The sequence below is a fragment of the Desmodus rotundus genome, chromosome 1, assembly GCF_022682495.2.
Source record: "Desmodus rotundus isolate HL8 chromosome 1, HLdesRot8A.1, whole genome shotgun sequence".
In the NCBI taxonomy this organism is placed as follows: Eukaryota; Metazoa; Chordata; class Mammalia; order Chiroptera; family Phyllostomidae; genus Desmodus; species Desmodus rotundus.
The window spans coordinates 32,865,148-32,893,116 of NC_071387.1; the positions used below are offsets into that span (position 1 = coordinate 32,865,148).

Consider the following 27,969-nt stretch of genomic DNA (forward strand, 5'->3'; position numbering starts at 1 on the left):
GTGGTAGGACATACTGCTATGGAATATTATGCCATGTCACCATGGTAAGATGTTACATCCTCACAGTCTCAAAAAGGAGCTGTTTACAACCTAATTAATGACAGAAAATGATCAAAGGAAGCCACTAGGCATCAGAAAGAAGGGAAAAGGTAATAAAATACAAACTAACACTAAAGGCTAAGATGTCAGGAGAAAAAGAATAAGCTTACGTAACAATGTTTGGCCTGTCAGTAAAGTGCTATTCCCAATCAAGAGTGTTTTCTTCTGTGAAATTATTCAGAAAATGTGCATTGCTGAAATGCAATTATATTAAAACAGCTTGAACCCCCACAAGGATTATATGCTAACAATTAAACTTATATTTAAATAACCAAGTGTTTTTTTACTGAACCCAAAACCATCTGGAAAATAAACTTAAATAAGGCCTCAAGTGTTCTGTTACACAAAAATACATATAAGCCCTGGCTATTGTGACTCAATAGACTGAGCAACAGCCTGCAAAGCAAAAGGTCACTGATTCCAGTCAGGACACATGCCTGGCTTGCTGGCCAGGTCCCTAGTTGGGGGCATGTGAGAGGTAATAGATGTTTCTCTCCTTCTCTTTTTCCTTCCCTTCCCCTCTTTGAAAATAAATAAAATCTTTAAAAAAATATGTATGTAAAACTTTACCTTTGTCTATTAAAAAATTCTAGTTCGGTTTAAGTGTTTCAAAATAAAGATGAAAAAATAGTATCTAAGAGTTCATTATAGTCTTAAGATTTTGAGTTCATTTTAATACATTTACATAAATAATTTTTGTGGACACTTTGAAAATATGACCTTCCATGTTAAAAGAAACATATTCTTAAGGGTCTAAAACTATCAGACAGGTCAGGGATTCTAAAGTAAAACTGGGCAATAAGCCTAAATAAATTTAAATATAAACTGTCCTTCCTAGTTCACTTTAGTTTTCATGAGTATCCAAGTGTGTCAGCTTGCGGCAAATATTAATCTACCAAGTAATAAAATATACAAAGAGAAATGATGAGCAACTACTACTAATGTGGATGAGATAATTAACATTTCCAAACTAAGAATGTATAAAAGACTAGATGGTTTTCAAAGTATTTGCAATTACTGCTCCCACATACAGGAACCATAATTCAGTGTATTTTAAAAAGATATTAAAATGAACTCTTCTGTTAACTGAAATATAAAGAAAATAGATTATTATATGGCACAGTCCTAGAGTGAAATGCAATAGTTTAACAATGATTATAATTAGAAATGTAACATTTATACTATATTATAGATCATCAATTTCCAAAGACCTACACTTAACAAAATATAATTACTGCCTTCAGCAGTCCCCCTGCTAACTTTATATTGTTTTTAATTTAGAATGTAACAGTAAGACAACATTTTATAGCAGAGTAAGGAACACATTCCTGTGATAATGGAAAGACAACTTTCTAAATCTAGTTTAGTCTTCCTGAGAGGACTCTGAAGATACTTCAGGACACTACATCAAAACTGTTATTAACATTGCTCAGTGATGTGCTACAGGCACATATGTGAAAATCAATTTGTATTTTATCTACAAGAATGGATAGGTTAGCTTTTCCTATATGTAATTATTCTGAATTTGAAAAAATTCTAAATGTATAGAATCAGTGCCTATCAAAGCTACCATCTGAGTCTCACAGCACTATAAAACAGAATATGAGCCAAGACTTCCTAACTTATATGTAAGAAATCAAAAAATATATTCCCACCCTGACTGGTGTGGCTCAAGTTGGTTGGGCATCATCCTGCAAACTGAAAGGTCGCCAATTCATTTCCCAGTCAGAGCACACGCCTGTGTTGCAGGTCTGGTCCCTGGTCAGGGCAGCTGATTGATGTTTCTCTCCCTCTCTTCCTCCCTCCCTTCCCCTCTCTCTAAAAATAAATAAATGTTAAAGTGTACAATTCCATGGTTTAAAAATATATATATTCCCTTAGAGCTTTTAGCCCTTATTAAGGAATAATTCTGAACAAAAAATTCTCAAGGTACTGATTACTAATGTAAGTAAAATAATGTGCCTTTCAACAATTAGTCAAAGGCTTACGGTCTGAAAGTTGGTACTTTTGAAAGTTAAGATGTGAGGTAGGGCTGAAAATAAAAGGATGAAAACGTACAAATTTAAAAACAAACACCCAGATCCCTTCCTCCAGCCCTTCAGTCAGGTGACTCCTCCCATATTGCAGAAGAAAGTTTTTCATACTCTGGGAAAGTTAAACAAGAGAACCTCTAGCTGAGAGCCAGGTAGCGCCCAGTTGGTTAGAGTGCCATCCTGATATGCCAAGGTTGTGGGTTCAATCCCTGGTCAGGCCACAACAAATCAATGTGTCTCTCTCTCTAAAATCAATAAAATATATATAGAGTGAAAACAGTAAGATTAAGTAAGAATCTGAATAGAAAGACCACAGATTTGTCTCTCTCATATACTCAATCCAGATACAAGCCTTTGTCTCTGTCAGATAGAAGACTGGTGGATTCTTTTCCAGAGAAACTGCTTACTAAAAAAGGCCTACAGATACTTGGGGGTTCCTCATAAAAAGGACTATGCCCTAATTTGTCACCTAAACTTGTTGAAACCCACTAATTAACAAAGTGCACTCACAGTTTCCCACCTGCAGTTTCTCAAAGACAGACTCACTCTTAAGCATCAGCCAAGGGCCAAAGAAAATCGGAAATTTGAGGAAAACCTCTAAAATGAAAGAAGAAATTAGAAGGAAAAGAAAAGGTAGAAAGCAAATAAAGAGAAGAGACAAATGCAAAGAACAAAAACAAAACTATAATCAATATTATCAGATGTTTTACAGAATAATAACATAAGTAAGTAAAAACTCAGACAAAAATAAAACCTTCCAATTAATAACAACATAACCACAGCTAGAGAAGCATACTGAAATACTTAGGGGTAAAATGGCATTATGTCTAAATCTGCTTTAAGAAACTGGAGAGAAATGAAACAACATGGTCAAAATGTTAATCACTAAACTGGGTGACAGGTACATCATAGTTCATTTTAAGATTCTCTCTACTTTTGTTTATGTTTACATTTTTGTAATAAAGTTTTTAAAATGTAAAGAAAAAAGTTTTTAAAATGATAACCAAAATTTAAACCACACATCTAAAAATTGTGGAAGTTAAACTTGAGAAAATTATCTCAGTGGAGTAGAATAAAAGACCGAAATATAGAAATATAAGAGAATATGCAAATTAGAGAATCAATCCAACTTATCGTCCAAGTAACTGGAGTTCCCAGAAAAAAAAAGAAAATATAAGAATTTAATAAAATTTCCAAGAACTGAAGGACTACAAGTTCCAGCCTGAAAGAAGCCTCCAAGTATAATAATTATAGTAAAATGATAAAACACCTAAACTGAAATTGAGAAAACTCATCTAATCTGACCATATGGACAACAGTATTCATAGGAGTTTTACAATCTAGTTACAGAATCTGGAATCATAAATAAAAGTGAAAAAGGAAACCAAGTAAAATGGGAAACAAGAAAATTATTAACTCCAAGAAAAACAAAAGATTTTCCAAGAAAGGAAATGTGATCAAACTACTACACAACTGAGGATGGTAGTCAATGTGTGTATATGTATTCAAAGTAAGGTAAACACTAGATATTGCTATGATTATACCAGAGAAGGTAGAGGAAGGGAAAGTGGTGATAAAAAGGAGTGGTATAAGAAGGTTAAACTCTTAGATGCCCTAATAGTAAGGTTAAAAAAAAAAAAAAAGGTTAAGCCCTGGCTGGTGTGGCTCAGTGGATTAAGGGCCTCCTGAGAACCCATTGGATTCCTAATCAGGTCACACTGCCTGGGTTGCAGGCCAGGTCCCCAGGTGAGGATATGTGAGAGGCAACCAACCAATGCATCTCTCACACACATTGAAGTTTCTCTCCCTTTCTCCCTCCCTTCCCATCTTTCTAAAAATAAATAAATATTTTTTAAAAAGTTAAAAATTTTAAAAACATTAAGTAACTATATCAGCATAATAATATTTAATAATCTGAAGGTAAAAACTGAACCAGCAAACAAGTAAGACTAGAGAAAGGAAATGTGGGAGGGAATAAGTAAAGCAGGTACTACTCTTCCACATCCTAAGACTAGAATAATTTTTTTATTTTTAAAACTATGTACACTTATTCACAACAGCCAAAATATAACAACTCCAGTGTCTTTCAAAAGGTTAATGGATAAAGAAAATGTGGTATATGATGGCAGTGCAGATAAACACAGTACTCACCTCTTCCCATAACCACATCAAAATTACAACTAAACTATAAAACCACCATCATTCAGAACCACCCAAAATCTGGCTGAATGAAAGTCCTACAACTAAGGATATAAAGAGGGAGGCACACTGAGACTGGTAGGAGGGGCAGAGACACAGAATTAAAATAGAAAAGTTAAAGATAAATAAATTTGCTTCGGAAGAGAGAATCCTTTTATATATCCAGAGCAAGTCCTAACAGTAAGTCTTAAATATCACTTGAAAAATTTTATATAGTCCTAGAAAACAGTTCCTATATAAATCATCTCCTTAATACCATTTCCCTTAACTGTCTTTTTCTGTTAGAAATTAATTTTAAATATTCATTAAGATTTTATTAACATTTCATACATATAATTTGAAAAAGATCAGAAAATAGATTTTTTTAAAGAGAAAATAAAAATTGCAAAAAGTATAGTAAATGTAGCTATTCACCCTTCAACCCTACCCTGACAGAGGCAAGGATGAAGCCTGTCTTAGAAAGCAAGCAGGTAGAGAATGGGGCTTCTCATTTCCAATATGCAACTGGCCCAATCTCCCAGGACTGCGTCAAAGAATCTGCCTAAAATTGCTGCCAAAGCCTGGAGTCCTAAGCAGCCAAATTTGTTCCCCATTTATATTTATTTATACTGAAGTGGACAAATGCCACCAGATGGCACCAAACCTCAGTCAGGACCAAGTCAGATTTGGATCAAGCAGCTCCAGGCTAACTAGAAATAACGCTGGGCTCATAGTTTGTATGATTAGACTTTTTAACTCCATTTACCTCATTATGGTAGAGATTTACTCACCACCACCAAGATAATCATTCCAAACATTCGAGAATATGACCCTCCAGATTTATATCATATTTTAATACTTTAATATGTTGCTATATGTTAAAATAAAATTAAATAATGTCATTTATGGTGCTGTAATATGCATGCATATAAAATGTACATTTCATACACTACCCATTCAATAAAATAGAAAACTATGAGTCCATATACATATAAATAAATAAATTTGAAAAGGTGAGGCTCTGGCCAGGTAGCTCAATTGGTAAGAGCATCATCTGGATAGATCAACACTGTGGGTTTGATCCCAGGTCAGGGCACATACAAGAAACAACCAATGAAGGCATAAATAAGTGGAACAACAAATCAATGTCTGTCTCTATCTCTCTCTCTCTCTCTCTCTCCCTCCCTCCCTTCCTCCCCCCTTCTTCTAAGACAAATTTTTTAAAAAATCAAAAAGTTGAATAGGAATTAACAAAATAGTTCCCCACAAAACACTTATTACAAAGGGGAAGAGTAACTTCTCAAAAGCCTGGCAGACCATTCCTAAGTCACCAAAATGGACATCATCAGTAACGAGAAAAATCAAAATCATGTGCTACCTAAAATAAACATGAGGAAATTATACTGACTTAAATTAAGGGACATTCTGCAAAATAAGTCTCCTGTAACCATGAAACCTATCAAGGAATTGAAAATCTAGAAAAGACAAAGGAATGATTACATAGAGTCTGAAACAGAGACAGGACAACTAAAACCAACACATGATTCTGAACCAGATCCTTTTGCTACAAAAACAGTATTAAGACTACTGGCAAAATAGAATGGGGCTTGAGGATTAGATGGTACTAATGTCTCAATATTAATGTCCTGATTGTTTATAGCTATAGTGTGATTATGCAGAATAACCTTGTTTGTAGGAAATAAACCAAAATATTCGGAGGAATAGTGAGACACCAGAGACTGGCAAGTTATTCTCAAATGGTTCAGGAAAAAAGTTCTTTTGCACTTTTCTCTAAGTTTGCAATTGTTCAAAAAAAAATTTCAATCATTTTTTAAGGAATGGCTGCCAAAGGATATTCATAAATATATTAGAATGATTGCCTAAGGCAGCAATTTTCAATGGGTACGCAGCAAGTTCTTAAAACATGTAATACATGACTATTTAGTCAGGAACACTGGCCTCTTTTCCCTTCGATTGTCAAATAAAAAAATGACAACTGCCAATGTAACAATAGCTGTCCAGTATGAATGAATCAAAATCATACCTATTTTTTTTATCAGATCAGCACAAAATATATTTTTGGTGTGACACAGATGTTTAGTAATTAGTTTTTATGTGCCATGAGATAAAAGAGTTTGAACATCTCTGGCCTAAGTTATTGAAGGGGAAGAGAAGTAGGAACAGGAATAAAAAGAAATGGATACATAGCCCTGGCCGGGTAGGTCACTGGTTAGAACGATATCCCTATACACCAAGGTTTCAGGTTTGATCCCTAGTCAGGACACATATAAGAATCACCAATGAATACATAAATAAGTGGAATTAAAAATACTGCCCTGGCTGGTGTGCTTAGTAGACTGAGTGCCAGCCTGCAAACCAAGGGGTCGCAGGTTGGATTCCCAGTCAGGGCACATGCCTGGGTTGCAGGCCAGGTCCCCAGTTGGAGGCGCATAAGAGGCAACCACACATTGATGTTCTCTCCCTCTTTCTTCCTTCCCTCCCCTTCTCTCTTAAAAAAATAAAATATTTTTAAAAATATTTTTAAAATTGATGTTTCTCCCCCTCAAATAATTTTAAAAGTTTTTTCAATGAGAAAAGAAAAAAATGGACACATATATATACCAACCAACCAACCAACCAACAAGAAAAGATGTTGAATGGGCAAAATAATGATAAAGTGTGATGAATTCAGAAGTATGATTATTAATTCAGTCCTAGGAAAGATAACAAGAAATTGTTTAAATAAATATTGGCATGTGTGACTGAATCTGGAGTAGGGCGCACCTCAGGCACGACTTTGTGCTGGAGGTAACTAACTATAGGAGGGAGAAAGGTAACTAAGGACTTTCTCTCCATTTCTAGAAAGCTGAAAGAGGTTGCTTCTGGGGAGTGAGGGAGTGGTAAAGGACTAGTCTTTTTATAAACTTTACAGTATTTGACTTTAAAAAGGATATAGCTGAATTATTTTTATAAATGAAACAATATAACTTAAAAGGGAAGAAGTATCAAGTTAAGTAATGTGAAAGCAGCAAGGAATCTGGATGCTCAGGATTTGGAAGGCCAGGCAAATTTTAAGAGGCAAAGAGTAAGCCAAAAGTCAAGAATCCAGATAGGCAAGTCAGTTATATATCATCAGCCATCAGGAAATAGATGAAACTTGTTACTGCAAAGGACATCTAAACCATGAGTTCAAGTAGGTCATGAATCCAGCTGATATCAGGGCACAGCTGGTCTTGTATCATGAGATGAAGATTAAATACAGGTGGCTTGAGAATGAGGTAACTAATGACAGCGTAGTTACCAGTTTCCACAGTAATCTTCCTTGGAGCTATTGCCAGTTTCAATGCCCACAAAATCAGTGTATCCCTACTCCCAGAAAAATTCTGACTTAATTACTATTTATAGCCCTTAATCCTCAGACTCAGTTGAATCCTGAATGGTCTAATTACTGGACTCTCCCTCCAGCCCAAATGCCAATGTGAGCCCCAATTCTAATTCTGAAATTCTTGTTCTAAAAGTATACTCAGTTTCTGCTTGCCATGGCCATTGTCCTCCTGAAAGCTGTATACTCTGTTCCAAACTCCATCTCAGGAGGTCTGTCCAATTCTCTTACCAGACAACTTCCTGACAAATCTCCCTGTCTGAACATCTGAGTATCCTGCTTTGGGAGCCAGGGGAAAAATACAGTTAAGGCAGACAGAATTAATAAACTTTAGAGTCAGGAATGCGAATTAATTTGTGTAACCTTGGATTCAAACTCCGTGTGAGCCATAGTTTTGCCACATATAAAAAAGTCGTTCAGTGACACTTCATGTTATAAGAAATGCACGATAGTAGCACCTCTTTGATTACCAAGTGCTTACTATGTGCCAGGTACTGTTCTAAATTCCTCAAATATATTAACCAATTTAATTCTTAAAACAACCCTATGCAGTAGGTACTATCATCAAATCCGTATTACAAATGAGGAAAATGAATAAAAACGGTTTTAAAAACTTGCACAATGTCACACAACTAGCAACTAGTAGAGTCTGGATATTACAAATATATACATAGGGTCAAGCACAAATAACATTCCTTTTTTATTACAAAATCACAAGAATTCTGTAACATAACAAAATCACACTCAAGCACACTATATGACATTTTGGGTGAAATATTCAAATTGCTGTCCATCTTGAGCAAGACATGCACATGCCCTACCAACCATACTCAAGGAGGCGTCACTTCTGCCAGACCCTGTATATACCATACGCAGGGCAGGGCATATGTTAATTGCTCAATAAACAGTATCTGTCATTATCTTAGTAATTCTCTGTTGAGTTCGAAATTTTCTCATCTGAGATTAGACTCCTCTTGACTTGAAACATGCCTGGCCCATTATACTGAACTGTTTTCTATATGTGTGAGGCTGGCTTAGTTCTAGACAGTCTTATTTCAACTAAATAGGCAACTCTAGAACTATCTCCATTTCCCAAAAATGGTTCTAAATAACAACTGTATATTACTAAATTGTAACATACACTATCAGGTCACAATATTTGCAAATAGTTTAATGACTAATAGAACCAGGAAAAAAAACATGATCATATCCATAGATATGGAAAAACTATGTAACAGATTTCAATATCCATTCCTGATTTTTAAAACAATTTTTTTAAAACCAGATACTTCAACAAGGTAAACAATATATGTCTAACTTAAACCCAACATAATTTTTAAAAAGATTTTTTTTATTTATTTTTAGAGAGGGGAAGGGAGGGAGAAAAAGAGGGTGAGAAACATCAATGTGTGGTTGCCTCTCACGTGGCCCCCACTGGGGACTTGGCCTGCAACCCAGGCATGTGCCCTGACTGGGAATCGAACCAGCGACCCTTTGGTTCGCAGGCCAGCACTCAATCTACTGAGCCATACCAGCCAGGGCGAACCCAACATAACTTTTAAATTATTTTTTTAATCTTCACCTGAGGACATTTTTTTCATTGCTTTTAGAGATAGAGGAATGGAGAGAAAGAGAAAGAAATATCGATGTAAGAGAGGAATATTGATCGCTGCCTACTTGTACGCACCCCACATGGGGATGGAACCTGCAACCTGGGTAAGTGCCCTGACTAGGAATCAAACCTGCGATCTTTTGGTCCACAGGATGACGCTCCTCCAATGAACCAAGCCACACCGGCCAAGGCCCAACATAATTTTTAATAGGTGCCACAATCTCAGTAAATCTCAGTAAAGTCAGGAGAAGACAATGATACGCTTTAACATAATAGTTACTTAACATTTTCTGCATATAGCAGCCAGTATAATTAAAACAGGACAAATAAAAATAAAAGGAAAAAGAGGAGAGGAGGAGAGGTGAGGAGTAGGAGAGAAAGGAAGAGAAAAGGAACAAAGAAAAAAGAAATCATGACTATCGACTTAAATGGTTCACTTGGAAATCTAAAAACAATCAACTGGATGCCCTAACTGATGTGGTTCAGTGGATTGAGCGCTGGTCGGCAAACCAAAGAGTCACTGGTTCTATTCCCAGTCAGGGGCACATGCCTGGGTTGCAAGCCAGGTCCCTGGACAGGGGCACACCAGAGGCAATCACACATTGATGGTTCTCTCCCTCTCTTCTTCCCTCCCCCTTTCTCTAAAACTAAATAAATAAAATCTTTAAAAAAAAGGTATCAACTGGAAAATTATTCCAAATGGCAACAGAACCCAGTTGGGTGCTGGTACAAATTAACACAATAAATTCAACAGGGCTCCCACAAACAAATATCTATTTAGAAAATAGAAGAAAATATCCTATTTCAATAGCAACAATAAATTATCTAGAAATAAACAAACATGCAAAATTAATAATAAAAAAGGATGAGGGTACTTACTACTCTTTAATAATACCGAAAGTATATATTAAGCAAAAAAAAAAAAAGAATGCAGCAATTAAGTATGCTATCCTGTGTAAAAAAAAAGTATCTAGATACTGACCTTACATACTTCACTAAAAAGTAACTCAAAATGGATCACAAAACTGATGTAAAACACAAAACCATAAAACATCTAGAACACAGCATAGGAAAAAAATCTAGATAACCTTGGACTGGCCACTTTCTACTTATCATGCCAAAGGCACACACGTAAAACAGAACTGGTAAGTTAGCCTTCATTAAATTAAAAAATATGTTCTGTGGAAGACAATGCCTAGAGGATAAGACAACAAACCACAAAGTGGGAGAAAATATTTTCAAAAGACACATCTGTTAAGATTTATCCATAATAGAATCAAACAACCTGGCCAAGATGGAGGCGTAAGGTAGATGCACTTTACCTTCTCACACAAACAAAAGAAGGACAACAAATTTGAAAAGTGAAATAAAGAAAAATATACAGGGAACCAACAGTGAAGGGAAGCAAACTGGGAATCAAATCAATGATTTGGAGCAGAAGGAAAAAATAAACACTCAACCAGAACAGAATGAAGAAACAAGAATTCAAAAAAATGAGGAGAGACTCAGGAACCTCCAGGACAACTTTAAACGTTCCAACAGACAAATCATAGGGGTGGGTGCCAGAAGAGGAAGAGCAAGAAATTGAAAACTTATTTAAAAAAATAAGAGAACTTCCCCAATCTGGCAAAGGAAATAAGACTTCCAAGGAAGTCCGAGAAGCTCAGAGAGCCCCAAACAAGTTGGACCCAAGGAAGCACACACCAAGGCTCATAATAATTACATTACCCAAGATTAAAGATAAGGAATCTTAAAAGCAGCAAGAGAAAAGGAGACAGTTACCTACAAAGGCGTTCCCATAAGACTATCAGCTGATTTCTCAAAAGAAACTTTGAAGGCAAGAAGGGGCTGAAAAGAAGTATTCCAAATCACGAAAGGCAAGGACCTACATCCAAGATTACTCTATCCAGCAAAGCTATCATTTAGAATGGGAGGGCAGATAAAGTGCTTCCCAGATAAGGTCAAGTTAAAGGAGTTCATCATCACCAAGCCCTTATTATATGAAATGTTAAAGAGACTTATCTAAGAAAGAAAAGATGTTCAAAACTATTAACAGCAAAATGACAAAACTATCAACAACTGAACCTAAAAAAAAAAACCCCAAACAGCCCTGGCTGGTATAGTTCAGTGGACTGAGCACAGGCTGTGAACCAAAGGGTTGCTGGTTCAATTCCCACCCAGGGCACATGCCTGGGTTGCAGGCTATGTCTCTAGTAGGGGACATGCAAGAAGCAACCACACATTGATATTTCTCTCCCTCTCTTTCTCCTTCCCTTCTCCTCTCTCTAAAAATATTAAATAAATAAAATCTTTTAATAAATAAATAAAACAAAACTGAGCAAACAACTAGAACTGGAACAGAATCACAGAAATGGAGATCACATGGAGGGTTAGCAGCGGGGAGAGGGTTATCAATGAGGGAAAAGATACAGGGAATAAGAAGCACAAATGGCAGGTACAAAATAGACAGAGGGAAGTTAAGAATAGTATAGGAAATGGAGAAGCCAAAGAACTTACACTTACGACCCAGGAACATGAACTAAAGGTGGAGAGGAATGTTGGAGGGAGATTAGCTACAGGGCAGAGGGGAATAATGAGGAGAAAAAAATGGGATAACTGTAATTGCATAATCAATAAAATATATTTAAAAAATACAAAAAGACTTACCACAATACATAATGAATTATCAAAACTCAACAAAAAAATGAACAACCTGATTTAAAAACAAGCAAAAGATCTGAACACACATCTCACTTAGATATACTGATGGCAAATAAGCAAATGAAGATTCTCAACATTAATCATCATCAGAATTGCAAATTAAAACAATGAGATTCCACTACATACCTATTAGAATGTTTAAAATCCAATACACTGACACCACCAAATGCTGGTGAGGATGTGAAACAACTAGGGCTCTCATTCATTGCTGGTGGGAATGTAAAATGGTACAACCACTTTGAAAGACAAGCTGGCAGTCTCTTACAAAATTAAATATACTCATCATACAATCTAGCAATTGTGCTCCTTGGTATTTGATAACTTATGTCCATATAAAAACCTGTACATGAATGTTTATAGCAGTCTTATTCATAATCACCAAAACCTGGATGTAACCAAGATATCCTTCAACAGGTAAATGGGTAAGCAAACTGTAGTACATCCAGACAATATGGTATTATTTAGTGCTAAAAATTAAATGATCTCTCAAGCCACTAGAAGACATGGAAGATCCTTAATGCATATTACTAAGTAAAAGTCAATCTGAAAAAAATAAAATGAAAGTTAAAAAAAAAGGCTACATACTTATGATTCCAATTAAATGACGTTCTGAAAAAGACAAAACTATGGAGACAGAATACCAGTGTGGTTGCCAGTGCTTGGGGGAACAGAGGAATTAATAGGTCGAGCACAAAAGATTTTTAGAGCTGTGAAAATACTCTGTATGATACTATGATGGATGCATGGCAATATATACATTTGTGAATGTACAACACCAAGAGTGCACCTTAATGTAAACTACAGACTGTACCACTGTTATGTGCCAATGTAGGTTTACCAGTTATATAACAAATGCACCACACTAGTGGGGAATGTTAATAATGATTGAGGCTACGCATGTGTGGGCATAGTGGTGTATGTGAAAACCTGTACTTTCCTCTCAATTTTGCTGTGAACTTAAAACTGCTCTAAGAAAATGTCTTTTTACAAAATACCATTTATAGGGGGCGGTAGAGGAGAGTATAGAGGAGATAAATGGTGATGGAAGAAAATTTGACTTGGGGTGGTAAACACACAATAAATACAGTATACAGATGATGTGCTGTGAAATTGTGCACCTGAAAAATGTGTAATTTTGTCACCTAGTGCCAGGCCAATAAATTCAATAAAATAAAATAAATAAAATTTAAAAATTAAAAAATCCGCCCTGACTGGTGTGGCTCAGTAGATTGGGGTTGTCCCCCCAAACCAAAGGTCACTGGTTTGACTCCCGGTCAGGGCACATGCCTGGGATGCTGGCCAGGTCCCCGGCTGGAGCGTACAAGAGGCGACCAATCAATGTTTCTCTCGTGCATTGATATTTCTCTCCCTCTCTCTCTCCTTCCCTTACCCTCCCTCTAAAAATAAATAAATAAAATCCTTTTAAAAAATTTAAAACTACCATTTACAAAAAAGGAAAACAAAATAAGGTACCTGGAAGAAACACAAAAAGCACAAAAGATTTGAATAAATAGAATGTCATAGGCCATTAACTACTAACAAAATCAAATTGGTAATCAAAACACTCCCAACAAACAAAATCTTTGGATGAGAGGGCTTCACAGGTGTATTTTATGAAACATTCAAAGAAGAATTAATACCTGTCTTTCTCAAACTACTCCAAAAAACTGAAGAGGAGTGAAGGCTACCAAACTCATTTTATGAGGCCAGCATTACCCTGATATCAAAACCATACAAAGACACTACAAAAAAATAATTGTAGCCCTGGCTGGGTGTCTCAGTTGGATAAAGTGTCATCCCATGCACCAAATAAGATTTGATTCCTAACCAGGGAACATGATTAGATTGCAGTTCAGTCCCCAGTCCAGGCACATATGATTCCTGGTCTGGGCACATAGGGAGGCAACCAATCAATGCTTCTCACATCGATGTTTCTCTCTTTCTCTCTAAAAAGCAATGAAAAAATGTCCTCAGGTGAGGATAAAAATAAATAAATAAATAGCCTTCTGGGTTTAAGAAAAAAATATTAACAAACTTAATTCAACAATACATTAAAAAGATTATACACCTTGATAAAGGAGATTTATTCCCAAAATGCAAGGCTCGTTCAATGTCTACAAATCAATTAACATGATATTATCACATAAACACAATAAAAATCACATGATCATATAAATAGATGCAGAAAAACAAATTGATAAAGTCCAGCACCCATTCATGATAAAACTCTCAGCAAAGTGGGACTAGAGGCAACATACCTCAACATAATTAAGGCCATATATGACAAACCCACAGCCAACATCACACTTAATGGGCAAAAACTAAAAGCATTTCCCTTAAGATCAGGAACAAGACAGGGATGTCTGCTTTTACCACTTTTTTTTTTTTTTTAAGAATATTTTGTCTTGTGTTTTATTAACACCAAAATGTTCAAAATCACATTTGAGGAGCTGTGTTATTCAGCAAGACATGGAGACACAGATGGCAGGGAAGTGGGGGGGGGGGGCTCCAAGGGCCCCCAGCCATTCGTCTCTGGTGACCAGAAGGCTCCACTTCCCTCATGGGCACCTCCTCAGGCCACATGGGAATATTTGCCATCAAACTCCAGCTCATTCGGCTCTCCACAACATTTGCAACCTGGACAGAAGTCCCTGCTGTCCCCCCACCTGGAAGGTGGCTTTGGTGACCAGACTTGCTTTCACCACTGTTATTTCAACACAGTACTAGAAGTCCTGGCCACAACACTTGGACAAGAAGAAGAAATAAAAAGCATCCAAATTGGAAAGGAAAAAGTAAAACTGTCATTATTTGCAAATGACATGATAATGTATATACAGAACCCTAAAGAGTCCACCAAAAAACTATGAATAAATGAATTCTGTAAGTAGCAGGATACAAATATCCAGAAATCAGCTGTATTTTTATACACCAATAATGAACTATCAAAAAGGGAAACTAAGAAAACAAACCCATTTACAATTGCATCAAAATAAATAACTAGGAATAAATTTAACTAAGGATGTAAAACCTGTACTCAGAAAATTATAAGACCCTGAAGAAAGAACTTGAAAACACAAATAAGTGGAAGTATACACAGTGTTCATGGAGAGGAAGAATTAACATCATTAAAATGTCCATACTATCAAAGCAATCTATAGATTCAATGCAATTCCTATCACGATACCAATGGCATATTTCACAAAACTAGAACAAATACTCCAAACAGTTATATGGAACCACAGAAGACCTCAAACAGCCACAGCAATCCTGAGAAAGAAGTCAAAGTTGGAGGAATACTACCTGATATCAAACTAAACTACAAGGCCACAGCGATCAAAACAGCACGGTACTGGCATTAAAACAACACACAGATCATCTAACATAACACAATAGAGAGCCCATAAATAAACCCATACCTATAAGGTCAATTAATACATGACAAAGGAGGCAAGAATATACAGTGGGGTAATGACAGTCTCTTCAATAAATGTTATTGGGAAAACTGGACAGATACAGGAATAAAATGAAATTAGACCACTGTCTTATACCATATACAGGAATAAACTGAAAATGGATTAAAAACATAATGTTAAGACCTAAAACCATAAAACTCATGAAGAAAATACAGGCAGTAAACTGTTTGACCTAATTTTTATCAGTATTTTTTAAATATATGTCTCCTTTGGGAAGGGAAACAAAATAAAAATAAACAAAATGGGAGCACATCAAACTAAAAAGTTTTTGCACAGGAAAGAAAACCATTGACAAAACAAAAAGGCAACCTACCAAATGGGAGAAAATATTCTCAAAAGATATTTCAGGTTAATGTGCAAAATATACATATATAACCACCCCTCCAAAAAACAATCTGATCTAAAAAGTGGGCAGAGAACCCCCCAAAATTTTTCTCCAAAGAGGACATATAGATGGCCAATAGATGTATGAAAAGATGCTCAACATCACTAATAATCAGAAAAGTGCAAATTAAATCAAAATGAGGTATTACCTCACACCTGTCAGAATGGCTATCATCAATAAATCAACAAGCTGCTCTTGCATCTCAGCTACCTACAATGCCATCCAGATTGAGGAACACTTGGGAACTTTGGGGCCACGTGAGCCACGGCCACATCGGCAAGTACAAGGAGCACTCAGGAGGCTGAGGTAATGCTGGTGGCTTGCATTAGTACAGGATCAACTTCAACAAGTATTACCCAGGTTACTTTGGGAAAGTTGGTATGAGGCATCACCACTTAAAGAGGCAATAGAACTTCTGTCCAACTGGCAACCTTGATAAACTGTTGACCTTGGTCAGTTAGCGGACACAGGTAAATGCTGCCAAAAACAAGACTGGAGCTGCTCCTATCATTAATGTGGTACAATCAGTCTACTACTACAAAGTTCTGGGGAAGGGAAAGGTCCCCAAGCAGTCTGTCATTGTTAAGGCCAAATTCTTCAGCAGAAAAGCTGAAGAGAAGATTAAGAGTGTTTGGGGGCAGGGGGTGGGGGGGAGCTATGTCCTGGTAGCTTGAAGCCACACAGAGGGAAGTTCATTAAATGTTCACAAATGCTTTTGTCAAAAAACAAACAAACAAAGTTTTGGCGAGGATGGGGAGAAAAGGCAACCCTCCCGCACTGTTGGTGGGATTGTAAATTGGTCCAGTCACAATGGAAAACAACATGGAGGTTCCTCAAAAATGTAAAAACAGAACTACCATATGACCCAATGATTATACTTCTGGGTATTCATCCGAAAAAATCCAAAACACTAATTCAGAAAAGCATGCACCCCTATGTTCACTGCAGCATTATTTACAATAGCCAAGATATGTATGCAACCTAAGTGTCCACTGATAGACGAATGGATAATGTGGCCCATAAACGATGAAATATTACTCAGCCATTTAAAAAAAAAATGAAATCTTGTCATTTGGATGGACCTAGAGAGTATTGTGCTAAGTGAAATAAGTCAGACAGAGGGAGACAAATACCCTAATTACACTTATATGTAGAATCTAAAAACTAACAAGAAAATGAACAAATAAAACAGAATTAAACTAATAGTTACAGAGAACAAATTGATGGCTGTCAGAAAGGGGGTTGGAAGAAAGGGTGAAAAGGGGGGGAAAGGAATAAAGATGCACAAATTGCCCTTTATAAAAAGTCACAGGGATGTAAAGTTCAGCACAGAGAATACAGTTAGTAATATTGTAATAACTATGTATGCTACCAGATGGGTACTGGACTTACTGGGGTTATCAACTTCCTAAGTTATATAAATGTCTAATCACTGCTTTGTATACCTAAAACCAATATAATATTGTATGTTGACTCTAATTTTAAAAAATTTTAATGAAAGGTCACAAAGCTTTTAGTATTGTCAAGATGTCAACATCCTCCAAATTAATTTATAAATTTAATGCAATGACAAAAAATACTAAAAGGATTTTGGGGAAACCTTGATTCAAAGGTTCACACAAAAAAACTAAGAAACAGCCCAGAAATTTCTCAGAAGAAAAACTAAAGTAATGAGAGGGAAATAACCCTAACAGACATTAAAAATATATCCTAAACCAAAATAAGTAAAACTAGGTAGAGATTAATGAAGCGATCAACAGAAATAGACCCAAGTAAATAAGAGACAAGAGTTCTTGTTTTGTCTCTTCCAAAACAAGAGAATTTGGATTATGATAAATGGAAATGACATTTCAAATCGATATTCAAACTTTTTGTTATATGTATCCTTTTATATCTTATGAGTTTTGTACTATAGGCTGAACAGATACAACTCTATTTTTGCTCAGTCACAAAACCCACTAAAAGTTCAAATATAGGGACTTTTCCTTAAAAAGCATACACCCACAAGGACAAAGACAATAGCAATTAAACTGTGGACAGTAGAATGCAGATGGAAAAGAAATTAATCTAACTGAGAAAGCCAAATTTCAAACTGGTAGTGGGAAAAGCAGAAAACCAACATAATTTACACAAACAATACCCCCAAACTCTGGAGAACCAGAAGCATCAAATAGTTCTGGAAATGGGAGAAGACAGCTAGGAGGAGAAAGACTGCCTGAAAGTTTATTTACAAAGCAGTTAGACTCTCAGATTCCTTCCTTGACTTTTACACGTCAGTAAATGGACACTTTTCTCTGGAGAAGGTGAAAAACAATCTTTAAGCTGGTCAACATCCAATTAGGCTCAATTTAGGGCAGGAACTCCATTCTGCAAACAGGGGGGATTAGGAAAAATTAATAAAGCTAATGGTTGACAACCCAGATTCTCCTCCCTCCAGTGGCTCACAAAATATACTAGCAGTTAGTCCTTTTTACCCCAGATAAAAACTCTCACTGGGGAAACTCACGGGCCCAAAAGAAAGGCCTACAGACAGAAACACTGAGAGGTTCCATTAGGAAAATGCCAAGAATATCACCCTATAAAGCAGTTAGAAGGTGCCAACCCCCACCCATGCACTTCGAATTTCATCAACTTTTTGTTCACTACTCAGATATTATTAAGTAGAAGACAGTTCTGCTTCCAAGGAGGATGTAATAGCTCACAGGAAACTAATACTCCCACCATAATAATAAAGAGGGAGGGAGAGTTGAACTAAAATTTCAGAAAGAGAAGAGCCCTTCTTTGGTGAGCCAGAAACTGATGGCCATCTTCTTCATTTTCTTTTTCTGGGGGGCAGTGGGTAGGTTTGGGGTGAAAGCACTTACCAACTTTGAGGGTAGGCTGAAAAATCAGACTAGGCGCAGAGAGAGGGACTCTACTAAGAGAAAGAAATCAACCCAATTTTTGGTGGTCACATTGGGCTGGAACGAAGAACAAGTAGTGCTTAAAACACATTTCCAATTTTCCCCAATGGAAATCTGCTAGCACTAAAACACAATCTCCCTTCAGATTTTATAGCTGCATGGTGTCCAGGGGTAAAAACCTAAACTTAGAATCTCTAAAGGGCAGAATTCAATTTCCTGTAGTTGTTCAAAGCTCAGGAGACAGAGATTCACCTCTCACAATCAAAAACTTCAGAGAGGGGCCCTGGCCCATATGGCTCCATTGGTTGAACTGTCATCATGTAAACCCAAAGATCATGGGTTCAGTTCCCAGTCAGGGCACATACCTGGGTGGTGGGTGCAGTCCCTGGTTGGCCGTGTATGAGAGGAAATCAATCAATGATATTCTCTCACATCAATGTTTCTCTCCCTCTGTCTCCCCCTCCCTCCCCTCCCTCTAACATCAATAAGCATGTTCTCAAGAATAAAAAAATCATAATAAAAAAATTAAAGACATTTTTTTAAAAAGGCCAGAGAGGGACACAACAAAAGCACATAGGCAACTACAGATAGACTCAGTCTTAATAAAACTGTAATCAGGGGTGTCCAACCTGCGGCCCAGGATGACTACAAATGTGGCCCAACACAAAATTGTAAATTTACTTAAAATATTATGAGATTTTTTTGTGATTACATGTTGCATTGTATTTAATGTGTGGCCCGAGACAACTCTTCTTCTTCCAGTGTGGCCCGGAGACACCAAATGGTTACACACCCCCGCAACCCAAGCCCCAACTTAAATTCTTGACTGGCTTGAAGAAAACAGCCCCACATCCTTTCTACTTAAGAACAAGGGAAATATCTTTGGAGAAAGATATCCTCCCAGCCTCTCTATGATTTTTTTATGTGTGATATCTGGCATATAATAAATAATTGATAAGCAGACAGACAGAATAATGACTAATAATCAAGGTAAGAAAAACAGTATAAAAACAAATACACAGATGACTCAGTTACTGGAATTAGCAAACAAGGACTTTAAAATGACAATTAGTATGTTAAAAGAAAAAAGAGGAAAAGATGAACAGAATGAATTTTAAAATAAATTTTAACAAGTAATTTTAACTATATTGTAAAATCTAAAAAAAACCCTAAATCTTTAATATCTAGAATTTGGAACTCAATGGGTAGATTTAACAGATTTGGGGCAGCAACAAACAGGACTGGTGAACTCAAATTCACGTTAATGGAAAACATCCAAACTGAAGCACAGGGGAAAAGGAACAGGACAGATGTGAGTATAGGAGACAGAAGAGAGTTATAAAGGGTCTAATATATAAGTAAATGGAAGACACAGACAGGACAGGGCAGAAGCAGTATTTGAAGAGATAATGAACAAGAATTTTCCAAAACTGATGAAAAAATACCTACACGTATTTAAGAAGCTCAGTGAACCAGAAGCAGGATAAATGGAAAGAACACTATGCCCAGGCGTACCATAAACTGTTAAAAACAAAGAGAAAATCGTAAAAGTAACCAGAAGAAAGAAGACATTACTGTAAAGTAGCAATAATAGTATTGATGACTAACTTGTTAAAAAAAATTAAGGAGCTCTGACCAGTGTGGCTTGGTTTGTTGGGCATCCTGCCAACTGAAAGGTCACTGATTTGATTTCACGTCAGGGCACATGCCTGAGCTGCATGCAGGTTCAGTCCATGGTCAGGGTGCATGCCACTGGCACCTAACTTATTTGATGTTTCTCTCCCTTTCTTTCTACCTTCCCCTCTCTCTAAAAATAAATGAATAGCTCTGGCTGGTGTGGCTCAGTGGATTGAGCGCTGGCCTGCAAACCAAAGGGTTGCCAATTCAATACCCAGTCAGGGGACATGCCTGGGTTGTGGGTCAGGTCCCCAGTAGGGGGCGCTCGAGAGGCAACCACACACTGATGTTTCACTCTTTCCCTTTCCCTTCTCTCTAAAAACAAATAAATAAAATCTTAATAAATAAATTAAATCTTTAAAAAAAGAAAAAGAAAAATTAAGGAAGCCAACATATATGCAATAGATTAATATTCAGGGCATTGAGTTAAGTGAAATAAATCAGAGAAATACAAATACTGTATGATATCATTTACATGTGGAATCCAAAAAAGCTAAACTCAGAATCAGAGTACAGATAGGGAAGGGGGTGTTACAAGAGGATGGAGAATGAGGCGGTGTTGGTCAAAGGGTACAAACTTCTAGTTATAAGAGGAATTAAGTTCTGGGGATCTAATGTAAAACATGTTGACTATAGTTAATAATAATGTATTGTATATTTGAAAGTTGCTAAGAATAAATCTTAAAAAGTTCTAATGTTCCCATCACAACAGCAAAAATGGTAATTATGTGAGGTAAAGAATGTGTTAACTAACCTTACAGTAATAATCATTTTGCAATATATACATGTACCAAATTATCACAGTGTACACCTTGAACTTACACAAGGTTATATGTCAATTATATCTTAATTGAGCTGGGGGGGGGTGTGAATAAAATAAGGAAGCCAGAAAACAAGGAAACGTTAATTTTAGCGTGCTAAAAAGAAAAAAAAAAGCCAACCTAGAATTCTACACCCAGCCAAAAAAACGAAAAAAAAAAAACTTCCAAAAATAAAGGTGTTTTCAGGCAAACAAAAGCTGAGAGAGGTTGTTCCCACCAGACTTGCGCACTACAAAATTTACTGAAAGAAGTTCTTCAGGCTGAAGAAAACTATCTCCAATAAAAATATCACCATAGAAAGAAATGAAAAACACTAAAAAGGGAAATATGTAATTAAATACAAAAGAATATTTGTGACATAAAAATACATACTATAGTCCTGACTGGTGTGGCTCCATGGGTTGGGTGTCTTCCTATGAACCAAAAGGTCACGGGTTTGATTCCCGGTCAGGGCACATGCCTGGGTTGCAGGCCAGGTTGCCTGTTGGGACTGTGCGAGAGGCAACTCATCAATGTTTCTCTTGCACTTTGATGTTTCTCTCCCTCCCTCTCTCTCTCTCTTTTACCCTTCCTCTAAAAATAATAAAATCTTTTAAAAAATACATACTATAAAATTCAAATTTCAGTGTCCACAAAATAAAGTTTTATAGAAACACAGTCACACTCGTTTATGAATGACTGTAGGTGCAATACAGACTATTTGTGTGCCCCCACCATTTCACAGTGCTGTGTGTCATGGTGCAGTACAAATTGCAGTGCTGCGGTTATATCTGACAGCATTTTCAGTGTCACAAATACTGCTGTATTGTGACATTTTTATTTTATTTTTGAATGACTAATCCATCATGTCAAAACAAGAAAAGTGAGCTTCAAATGCCATACTTGTTAAGGCACGGTGGAGTGTGTTTTTTCATCAAATTAGATGGGAAAGCACTATCTTATTATGTAATACACTATACATGGACATTGCCAGATTACACTCATCACTACAGTCCCCAACTCAGAGGAAAGGAATAAAAAAATTAGAAATTTTTAAACTGAATCTCAACACAGCAAAATTTCTTTAAAAAAAAAAAGAAAGAAAGAAAGAAAGAAACCTCAACCAAACTAAATGTTTAGTGGCTTATTTGTCAGCCTGGCAGGGGAAGACATCTACTGATGGCGAGTTAATTAAACCATGCTTGATTACAGCAGTCAAAGAAATGTGTAGAGAAAGTAAGATTTTTAGCCTTTCAGAAAGAACAGTTATTCAAGCAAGTTGAGGATATTAGGAGCAACATCAATAGTCAATTAAAAAACAAGGCAAATAATTTCTAGTGGGTTTCCTTGGCTCTAGATGAGTCAACAGATGTTAAGTATTACTACTCAGTTGTTTAGTTGAGCATTCAGTCAAAAGAGTTTAAAGTGACTAAAGAATTAGCCTTTATAAAAGTCTATGTGAAAACAATTACAGAAAAGAATATTTTCAGGGAGTGGAAAGGGGAGGATTGAATAAAAGGAGGGGAGAGGATCAGTCAAAAAACATAATATGCATAACCCATAAATACAGACAATAGTGCCCACCAGAGGGAAGGAGGGTGGGGACTACGTAGAGGTGGGCAAAAGGGAAGTGGGCAGGGGGAGGGGGGAGAATCTGTAATAGTGTCTAATAAAAATAAAGAAAAATAATAATTAAGGCATAGAAAAAAAAAGAATAGTTTCAAACCTGAGAAAACCATGAATTTAGTACAACATGAAGTGTAAATCTGCTTAGAAACATTACAAGTTATGCTAGTAAAAATGTGTGGAACAGAAAAAGACTTAGTTGAACAAATTAACAAAACGTGTGAAAATATATAAGAAGGTTTCAAGCCTATGGTTATTCACTGTACTATTCATCAACAGGTGCTTTGTGGAAAATATGGGAATCCATCACAGCTTATTAACCAGTACTGCCAAAAGATAAATTTCACTCACTTTCATGGATTTAACTATCATCAGTTCCAAAACAGAAGCTGAATAACCTGCCTTGCCCCACCACACAGCAGTTCAGTGGCCTGGCAGTTCATATTTTATTGCGATTTTTTGAGCTCAGGAATGAACTCAAATTTTTCCTAAAGGAAAAAACAAGCCTGAACCATTATTATAGAACACTGAATGACTTTGGAAATTACCTTTTTCTACAAACTTGATAGTGTTTCTTAATGAATTTAAAGTGAAATTAGAAGGAAAACACTATTTATATGTAAAACACTGCAATAAAGTCTGTAATATTTTAATTATAACTAAAGCTGTTGGAATCATAGGTAATGTGAAACTGCTTTATATACTTCCTGTTCAATCAAAAGTTTAAAAAAGTGAGGTCTCCATTCCCACACAAATTTGCAATAAATATCTTCTCAGCTCAAAGGACAGTTTCGGCAATGTTTCTCAAAACTTGAGCCAAATACAATAGGAATTTACATAGTATTTTAAAATCCAGCAGTTAACTGTGCAATTTAGGAGCTCCCACCTAACATTCAATTGGAAGTGATTAATCTGCACTATAATGACATGCTAATGACAATTATCAAAAGAATCTAACAGAATTTTATGAATGCCTTCTTTCCAAGAAATGAATATCCCAATTAAAATCCCATGGCTTATATACTAATGTCTATATTTGGTAGTACCAATCTGGTGGAAAACACATTTCAAAGAGGAAATCTCATTAGACATCAACAGTAACAAATAAACATTCACAACAATTTTAATGATAATAAACAATAACTGTAAACTCCAACTAAGTGAAGCATTATCTAACTCTCCCAAATTAATTCCATCCTTCATTAGTAGACCTGCATTGCAAAAAAATCACTCAATTATTTATAATTTTAATTTTGTCAATGAAGATTTGTGGGAATTGTTTTTTCCTCATTATATATAAGTAACTGTATAATATATCTGACTTTGCCTTTTGGCCCACAAAGCCTAAAATATCTGCTATATGGCTTTTTACAAAAGAAAAGAAAAGAAAAGAAAAGAAAAGAAAAGAAAAGAAAAGAAAAATCTCAGATATCTAGCACTGCTAACTCTGTCCTAGACACAATGAAAACTCACAGCAATGAGCATCCCCAATGCTCAGATTACATTCTCAAATACCATTTCCCACTAAAACCAGGGCTCCTTGGAGAAACTAGCTCTTTAAAAATCTAGAACAGGATATATAAAAGATAAACCTGGAACACTTGGTTATACAAGATAGCAAGATGTTACAAAGACTACGTGGAGTGATTCAAGTTATTCTGAAGCCAACTTGAAGAAGTGCTAACTGGCCAAAGATAGAACAATTTGAGCATCAATTTACATTAATGAAAGCAATTGATAAAAAACTTATCAAATATGTTTGAGTCCCTGAATTTTAATGATAATTTTTATGGTTCTCTTAAAGGATAACAGGGAACTAATTTGGTGTCTTGAAATGATAAAGGAAAAGAATCATGCCTGTATCCTACCTTTCCTATATGAACTGTACCTCTGGATAACTAAATAGACAAACAGAAGCATCTCTTTAAAAAGTATTCCAACTAATAAGGATGAAATAATAAAGTCTGGCTATTTTGCAATACCAATAAATTAATAGATCTGCATTGAGTCCAACTGCTAACATCATAAAAAAGAGAGAAAACCAGTAATATACTACCTGATAGAAGAATATAACACTGCCCATAGTAATGCAAAAGGGATTGAACCAGTGTCTGACCAAGTCTCTAAATCCAGGCACCTATCTGCAATAAACACAAAGGATGAAGGAAAGTGCTGAACTGCAACATGATTGTGCAATCAGTAAAATTCAAACTCTGGCTGGGGTTCTTCAACAGAAAAACTATATGGAAAAGTAAAAGGAGCAGAGGAGAAAACTGTATATTAAAAGGGACTTAAAAGATACTAAAATTTTTAAAATGAATAACACCATAGTGTCTAGTAATGCACACTTGGTAATAAAACTATAAATAAGGAATGATTATGGTATGATTTGAAACTTACCAAGTGGTTATTTGGGAGTGGAGGAGGGAATTATAATCAAATGGGACATGTGGAGGAATTCTGGGATGACTTTAAAGTTTTATTTTTGCCCTGGCTGGTGTGGCTCAGTGGATTGAGTGCTGGCCTGCGAACCAAAGGGTTAATGATTCCCAGTCAGGAGGGCACATGCCTGGGCTGCAGGCTGGGTCCCCAACTAGGGGCACATGAGAAGCAACCGTACATTGATGTTTCTCCCCCTCTCTTTCTCTCTCCCTTCCCCTCTCTAAAATAAATAAATAAAATCTTTAAAAAAAAGAAGTTGTATTTCTTGACCTGGGTGGTGTGCTATCAAGGATGTTAGCTTTTTTAAGTGTGCGTGTGTGAGAGAGGTATTCTCCTATTTTACAATACAAAGATTAAATATAATAATCATGTAAAACAATACTACTGCCTTTGAAATTTAGAAGACATGTAGAACTCAAACAGTGCATCAACAGCACAAAGGGCAAAAAGAGGCTGAGTTGTTATACAACTCTTGCATTTTTTGAAAAGCAGTCACTTAAAGTTTAGTAAATTAGGAATGAAGATTGAAATACTGAGGATAGTGGTTCTTAACAAGGGGAGATTTTTGCCCCCCAGGGATCATTTAGCAATCCCTGGAAATATTTTTGGTTGTCACAACTAGGGGAGGGAAGGTTGTTACTATTTATCTGGAGGGTAGTGAGCCAGGGATGCTGCTAAACATCCTATATACAACACACAAGACAGCTCCCACCACCCCGCGAAAAAAAAAATTTGGCACCAAATGTCAATACTGCTAAGGTTGAAAAACTCTGACCTAGAGTAACCACAAAAACAAGTATAAGCATGCATAACAAACAAATACAGAAGAAAAAAATGAAACGATTTCACTCTCATAATGTTGAAAATAGGCAAATCTAAATTGCAGTGGCTCAAGTCATCAGAATAGTTAGTGGTTATAGGGGAGTGAGTGTTCTGACTTGGAAGTGGCACAATGATGCCTCCTGGGGCACTAAAAATGTTTTCTCTCATTCTGGGAAGTGAATATATATGAGGGACTATTTGGCAAAAATTCATTATCTGTACACTTAAGTTATATGAAATTTAATGTATGTTACCTCAATTAAAAGACAAAAAAACTCTTAAGTAGATAATCACAGATTACCAGACATCTACAGCAAGTATCATGAAATATATGTAACAGAGTGGAAAGGTCTCTCTCTCTCTCTCTCTCTCTCTCTCTCTCTCAATTCTAACCTGCTTTTCTCACATGGCCTTTAGGCATAGCTCCTGCTATAGATATACTAACTATTGGAGGAATTCTACTTGAAGATCGTGCTTTTGGCAAAGATTTGCCAAAGCCTCGAGATCTATTCAGATCAACAGGGATCAATGAGGCGAACAGAGATTCAGAGATTTCTTGCTCTTTCTTGGACTCCTGTTGGCCCCTAGGAGTCACACGTCTCCTATCCCACCTCTCCTCCCTTCCCTAAACATAAAAGATGCCTGAATTCTGAACTCTCTTAGGATGGATTTGCCAAAAGTTATGAGCCCTCACCCACCCCATCATCTAGAGCTGGTGCCTCTTAATCAATAAATCTTCCCTTACTCCAAACTATGACATTTGAATACTTGCCTTTTTTGAAGCGCATCGGGACATGAACCTTCCATCAGTAATACATACTTATCAAAAACAGGTAACTTTAAGTAAACAGTCTATAATGGAAAAGTAAACTTTACAGATATAGACAGGGGTGGGCAAAAGTAAGTTTACAGTTGTTCGTATAGAAAAAGACATGCAGCCCTGGCTGACATGGCCCAGTGGATTGAGCACCGGCCTGCAAACCGAAAGGCTGCTGGTTCAATTCCAGTCAGGGCACATGCCTGGGTTGCAGACCAGGTCCCCAGTTGGGGGCATGGGAGAAGGCAACCTATCGATGTTTCTCTCTTCTCTTGGTCCTTCCCTTCCCCTCTAAAAATAAATAAATAAAATATTTTAAAAAGAAAAAGACATGCAGGTTACCATTGTTACAATAGCTTTATTGTTTCCCATACTTACAAGTGTAAACCTACTTTTGCCCACCACTGTATATATATTTTTTTCTTCAGAGAAATAAGATATACTACAACCATGACTCAAAACAGAATGTTGTTTTTAAAACTCAGATATCGAGAGCACTGTTAGAAATAAAACAGCAGAAATAAGCACATACAACAAATTCCACACCCAGGTATTTACCAAGAGAAATAAACTAAGACCTTAATAAGGATGTTCATGCCCTGGCCAGGTGGCTCAGTTGGTTGGAACATCATCCCATACACAAAAAGGTTGTGGGTTCAATTCCCAGTCAGGGCACATACCTAGGTTGCGGGTTTGATTCCCAGCCAGGGCACATACAGGAAGCAATCGATCATTGTTTCTCATATAGATGTTTCTCTCTCCTTCTCTCCTCCCCCAGTCTAAAATCAATAAATATATCCTCAGGTGAGGATTGGGGGGAAAAATGTTCATAACAGCTTTATTCTGAGTAGCCAAAGACTGGAAGCAATACAAATGTTTATCAACAGGTACACAAATGAAGGTATAATGATACAATGGGGTATGACTCATCAAAAGGAACACTATACTTGTAACATGTGGATGTCAAACACATTATGTTGAGCAACAGAAGCCAAACCC

General features: G+C 36.4%; 1 protein-coding gene and 1 pseudogene across 1 annotated transcript in view; one reads left to right on the plus strand and one right to left on the minus strand.

The window, feature by feature from the left end:
• The window catches only part of UBE2R2 (ubiquitin conjugating enzyme E2 R2), a 96,684-nt gene that overhangs the window by 44,638 nt on the left and 24,077 nt on the right, over positions 1-27,969 (minus strand). The gene's annotated exons all lie outside the window — the stretch shown is intronic.
• Positions 15,892-17,872, plus strand: LOC128780733 (large ribosomal subunit protein uL15-like; annotated as a pseudogene).